Source organism: Trichosurus vulpecula, chromosome 3 (assembly GCF_011100635.1).
Source record: "Trichosurus vulpecula isolate mTriVul1 chromosome 3, mTriVul1.pri, whole genome shotgun sequence".
Lineage (NCBI taxonomy): Eukaryota > Metazoa > Chordata > Mammalia > Diprotodontia > Phalangeridae > Trichosurus > Trichosurus vulpecula.
Genome location: NC_050575.1, coordinates 255,520,725 through 255,526,744, shown reverse-complemented (window position 1 = coordinate 255,526,744; position 6,020 = coordinate 255,520,725). Strand labels below are relative to the sequence as shown.

At 39.6% G+C, this 6,020-nt stretch overlaps 1 pseudogene; it reads right to left on the bottom strand.

Moving 5' to 3' along the window:
* Positions 1–469: 469 nt before the first annotated feature.
* On the bottom strand, positions 470–1,962 carry LOC118844944 (annotated as a pseudogene).
* Positions 1,963–6,020: the final 4,058 nt, after the last annotated feature.

Genomic DNA, 6,020 nt, shown 5'->3' with positions numbered 1-6,020 from the left:
AGAAACAAATGCAGTGCTTATGTACAAAAAGATCCCAGTGCCTGACTGAAGTGACAGAAAAGAAGGCTAGGGGCAGATGGGATTAAAAAAAGATTAAAACCTCTATCTGTAGAGAAAACCTTTTAAAACAAAGAAAGTATGAGGTGCAACAGCATTTAGGGAATGAAATGAGGGATGGGGCATAGGAGACATTTAACCAGGGGCATTCTCTGGGGAGCCTGCTTTCCAGCTGCCCAGTGAGATCTGCCAAATAAGTCAGTAGCCTTTCCTCCCCCTTTAGCTTGTGTCAATTCTTTGCCAAAGAATGTCTCTGAGACCCAAGAACTGGAGATGAGTTGATGGTCCTTGAGCATACAGAATCATGAGTCTTATCAGAAAAAAAGATTTCCAGTGGCTTGCAGATTTGGAAAAAAATTCTTTAGCCATTGTAGGTTTCTTCTTTTATTTAATAATCTTCTTTTTTGGTTCCCTTCTCTTGGTATTACAGGATTTCATATTTATCCACAAGGAAGGTGGTCTGCATGGAAAACCTTACAGGACTATTCCCATCCACTTGGGTCACTTTGGTAACCTGTGTTGCAACAGTTCTTTTCGGAGATGAAGGAGATTTGCACAGGAAAGAAGTGATTAGGCTGCCCAGCAATGATGAATTCTAGGCTGCCACTCATTTTGAGCATCTATCACTGGCAGGCACCACTCTAAGGTGTTGTGTCATATGTTATGGTGATATTCACCATCAATCTCATCAATTATAGGGGCACCAACTTCACACAGGAGTGGGATGGTGATGACTACATCATTTAGTTCCAAGTTCTCTTCTTGCAGCTTATATTCTATGTTGACATTACAGCCATTTCCACTCTGAGAGGGCCAGCAGTTAATTGTCAATGGAATGAAAGATTCTTCTGTGGTCTGTAGCCTCCATTTTATCACTCCAACATCACAGTTGACTGGGAATGACTTCTCAGGGTTATTCACACAAATTAGAGATTCTGCAGTAAACAGTTTTTTGTCCACATTTGGGTGGGCTTGCAGTTGTACTCCTTTCTTATCTTCATTTTCCACATGTAGACAAATCCAACCAAATTTGTCATCTGAGATCCTTAGCATTACCATGCCATGTAGCTCCATGTTCTGCAAGCCTCCATCTCATTCACAGGTCAATGTAATTTTTTTCTTCAATCTTCGTATGCATACTTCATACATTAATAGGTGGGATGAGCACTTTGGCTGCTTCAGAGGTATGCTTGCCTGCATTAGAGGACATAATGGTTTCACCTTCAGATTTCAGTTTGTCCACAATACTGTCTACTTCTTTCCCTTTGGTTCCAAGTTTCAAATCCTTGCTTGGACCTGAAGGCCTGACTGGTGCAGGTGCCACTTTTGTTTTTTCTGTTTCTGAGCTTCCAAATCCTGAAAAGCCTGGTACTTTTTTGCCCTGTCTCTCAGCATCTCTTCAGGCTTGCTGTAACTCCTTTGCTTTATGCCTTATCTCAACCTTGGCCTCATGCTCCTGATTCTCTCGAACTGCTCGGAACACTTTCTTCTCATGAGAGTCCATTTCTGTGAAAGTCTGGATTTGTGCCAAGTTAACATTCTCTTGGTAACCCAGGGCAACAATCTCATCAAAAGTAAAAATCAGGTCAAAGTAGTGCTCAGATATCTCATTTTCTTCTAAGGCTTGGCAACATTCAGGGATCACTCTAGAGAAGAGTCATTAGATCTCCAGGTTCTCCAGGATGTTATTATTTTTGGTGGTGATCAGAACCATGTACAGCTTCTCCATGGGTCGGTAAATGTATCTTACACTCTCTGTCTCAACAAATGTGTTTTGCTTTCCAGCATTCATAAGCTTGGAGAAAGCTTCAACCTTTCAATTCAAGTCCAGGTCATTTCCACAAACTGTCAAGAGACTATAGCTTTCCCTGATTTTGTGCAGATGGCTGCTGCCAACAGCAGCATGAGAGTAATTGTGCAATGAGCCTGTGTTCCAGCTCCACTGGGGAGAAGGGTGAGGGACCCAGGTGGGGAGGACCTGCCACTCTGGACCTGCCACTCCTCTGGCAGGAACCACCAGTGCTTTCATTTTTCTTTTATATGATCTCTTTGGGATAAAGACTTAGTAGTAGGTATGGCTGGATCAAAGGGTATACACTGTTTTATAGCCCTTTGGGCATAGTTCCAGATTGCTCTCCAGAATGGTTTGATCATTTCATAACTACACTAACAGTGCATTAGTGTCCAATTTTCCCACATTTTCTCCAACATTTATCATTTTCTTTTTTGTCATATTAGCCAATCTGATAGGTGTGAGGTAGTACCTCTGAATTGTTTAAATGTACATTTCTCTACTCAAGAGTGAATTAGAGCATTTTTCATATGACTACAGATAATTTCAATTCCCTCCTCTGAAAACTGCCTGTTCATATCCATTAACCATTTTTGAATTGGGTAATGATGTATTTCTTATATATTTGATTCAGTTCTCTATACATTGGAGAAATGAGGCCCTTATCAGACACACTTGTTATAAAGATTGTTTCCCAGATTTCTGCTTTCCTTCTCATCTTAGTTGCATTGCTTCTGTTTGTGCACTTTTTAAATTTTATGTAATCAAAATTATCCATTTTGCATTTCATAATGTTCTCTATCTCTTATTTGGTCAAAAATTATCGCCTTCTCCACATATCTGACAGATAAACTATTGTTTGCTCTCCTAATTTGCTTATGAGATCACCCTTTATATATAAATTTTATATCTATTTTTACCTTATCTTGGTATATGATATTGTTCTTTATCTAGTTTCTGCCATACTATTTTCCAGTTTCCCCAGCTGTTTTTGTCAAATGGTGAGTTATTATCCTAGAAGCTGAAGTGTGGGTTTATCAAACAATATATAACTATAGCCACTGATGACTGTGTCTTGCATATCTAACCTGTTCCACTGATCTGCCACTCTATTTCTTAGCCAATACCAAATAGTTTTGATGATTGCCACTTTATAATATGGTCTTGGATCTGATATGGCTAGTTCACTGTCCTTTGCATTTTTTCATTAATTTCCTTGATATTCTTGATCTTTTATTCTTCCAGATTAATTTTTTTTATTATTTATTATTTTTTTTCTAGCTCTATAAAATATTTTTGGTAGTTTGATTGGTATGGCAGTGCATAAGCAAATTAATTTAAGCAGAATTGTCATTTATCATATTAGCTTGGTCTAACCAAGACCAATTCATATTTTCCTAATACTTTGGATCTCATTTAATTTGTGTGAAAAGTTTTGTAATTGTGTTCATATAATTACTGGAATTGTCTTGGCAGGTAGATTCTCAAATATTTTATGTTGTCTACAGTTATTTTAAATGTAATTTCTCTTTCTATCTCTTGCTGCTTGGATTTCTTTGTATTGTATAGAAGTGCTGATGATTTATATGTTTCTTTTATATCCTATATCTTTGTGAAAGTTGTTAAATATTTCAAGTGTTTTTAGTTGATTCTCTAGGATTCTCTCAGTATGTCATCATGTCATATTAAAAAGGGTGTAGTTCTGTTTCTTTATTGACTATTCTAATTTCTTTTTTTTTTCCAGTCCTTTCACTTTAATTCAACAAGCATTTATTAAATGCAAAGCACGGTGTTGCAAAGATGAAGAAGCCCCTGCCTTCAGAAAGCTGACATTCTACTGGGAGGGCTACAAAGTATACACAGAGAAGTGATTACAAGATGATTTCAGGAAAGAAAGAACAGTGACAATGAGGAGTATCAGGCAAAGTTTGCCATAAGAAGTGACACCTCAGTTGAGCCTTAAGGAAACTACGGATTCTAAGAGGCAGATGGAGTGATAGAATGCCAGATTCAGGGAACGAGAAGTAGGATGGTCTGCCTAGGAGAATAATCAAAAATTGGCTATAATGCTATGCGCAGAAATGAAGGTGGAATCCACTCTAGCACTAGCATATCCCCCCCCCCATTTTACCTCCATGTATGCCAATTAAGCAGTGCCATCTTAAAAAGTTGACATTGAGTAATTTTAAAATTCCCCTGTCATATCCTCCTTCCCCCCACTGCTGTAACATCACACTTCTAAGGAACTTAAAAAGTTCTAAGGAACTTGTCATCTCTTAATCCATTCATCCTCATAACTTTAGGACTAGAAGAGGCAAGTGTCAGTATCCCTATCTGACAAATGGAGCAAACTCTAATTCCAAATGATTATGTGATTTCTCCAAATTCATTCAGCTAGTCAGTGATGGGAACTGAACTAAAACTCAGACTTCTTGATTTTCAGTCTCGTGGTTCACTGACTAGACAGGAAGCCAATAGTCCATCAAACACCAATGGTGTGAATGCTCTATTAACTCCTGCTGCCCTAGTGTTTGTTCTGGAGTGGGCAAACAATGATGGCCCACCTCCAGTGGAGAATTCTCCATTCTCCTATATTAATTCACAATCACCTTGGCCTAGGGATAGTTTGGTCATCGTGGCAGATGGCAAGACGATGATCAATGCAGACCAGGCTTGCATCAACCGCCTCCCCTTTTCAGGTGCTATTCCTGGACACAGTTGTAAGAGTCCTGAAGCCCAGAGACCGCAGGTGACCAAATTATCAAGGGAACAAAGAGCTCAGGCAGACCTTTTCATGCTTCTCTTGATTCTTGTGTTTGAAAGTCAAATTTTCTATTCAGTTCTGGTCTTTTCACTGAGAAAGCTTGAAAGTCCTCTATTTTATTGAAACTCCATATTTTGCCTTGGAACATGATACTCAGTTTTGCTGGGTAGGTGATTCTAGGTTTTAATCCTAGCTCCATTGACCTCCGGAATATCCCATTCCAAGCCCTTCGATCTCTTAATGTAGAAGCTGCCAGACCTTGGGTTATTCTGATTGGGTTTCCACAATACTCAAATTGTTTCTTTCTGGCTGCTTGCAGTATTTTTTCCTTGATCTGGGAGCTCTGGAATTTGGCAACAATATTCCTAGGAGATTTCTTTTTGGGATCTATTTGAGGAGGCGATCGATGGATTCTTTCAATTTCTATTTTGCCCTGTGGCTCTAGAATATCAGGGCAGTTCTCCTTGACAATTTCCTGAAAGATGGTATCTAGGCTCTTTTTTTGATCATGGCTTTCAGGTAGTCCAATAATTTTTAAATTATCTCTCCTGGATCTATTTTCCAGGTCAGTGGTTTTTCCAAGGAGATATTTCACATTGTCTTCCATTTTTTCATTTCTCTGGTTCTGTTTTATAATATCCTGATTTCTCATAAAGTCACTAGCTTCCACTTGCTCCAATCTAATTTTTAAAGTAGTATTTTCTTCAGTGGTCTTTTGGACCTCCTTTTCCATTTGGCTAATTCTGCCTTTCAAGGCATTCTTCTCCTCATTGGCCTTTTGAAGCTCTTTTGCCATTTGAGTTAGTCTGTTTTTTAAGGTGTTGTTTTCTTCAGTGTATTTTTCAGTATTTTTTTGGGTCTCCTTTAGCAAGTCATTGACTTGTTTTTCATGGTTTTCTCGCATCCTTCTTATTTCTCTTCCCAATTTTTCCTCTACTTCTCTAACTTGCTTTTCCAAATCCTTTTTGAGTTCTTCTATGGCCTGGGGCCAGTTCATGCTTTTCTTGGAGGCTTTTGCTGTAGGCTCTATGACTTTGTTGTCTTCTTTAGGCTGTATGTTTTGGTCTTCTTTGTCACCAAAGAAAGAATCCAAAGTCTGAGACTGAGTCTGGGCGCGTTTTCGCTGCCTGGCCATATTCCCAACCCACTAACTTGACCCTTGAGTTTTTCAGTGGGGTATGACTGCTTGTAGACTAACGAGTTCTGTGTTCTACGTTTGGGGGGGAGGTGCCAGCTCTGTCAGAGCCGCACTCCTCCTTCCCCAAGGACCCCCAGTCCAGACTGGGCTTAAATCTTCAGCAGACTGTTGCACTCCTGCTCTGATCCGCCACTTAATTCCTCCCACCAGGTGGGCCTGGAGCCGGAAGTAACAACAGTTGTAGCTGCCCCACCTCTGCTGCCCTCGGA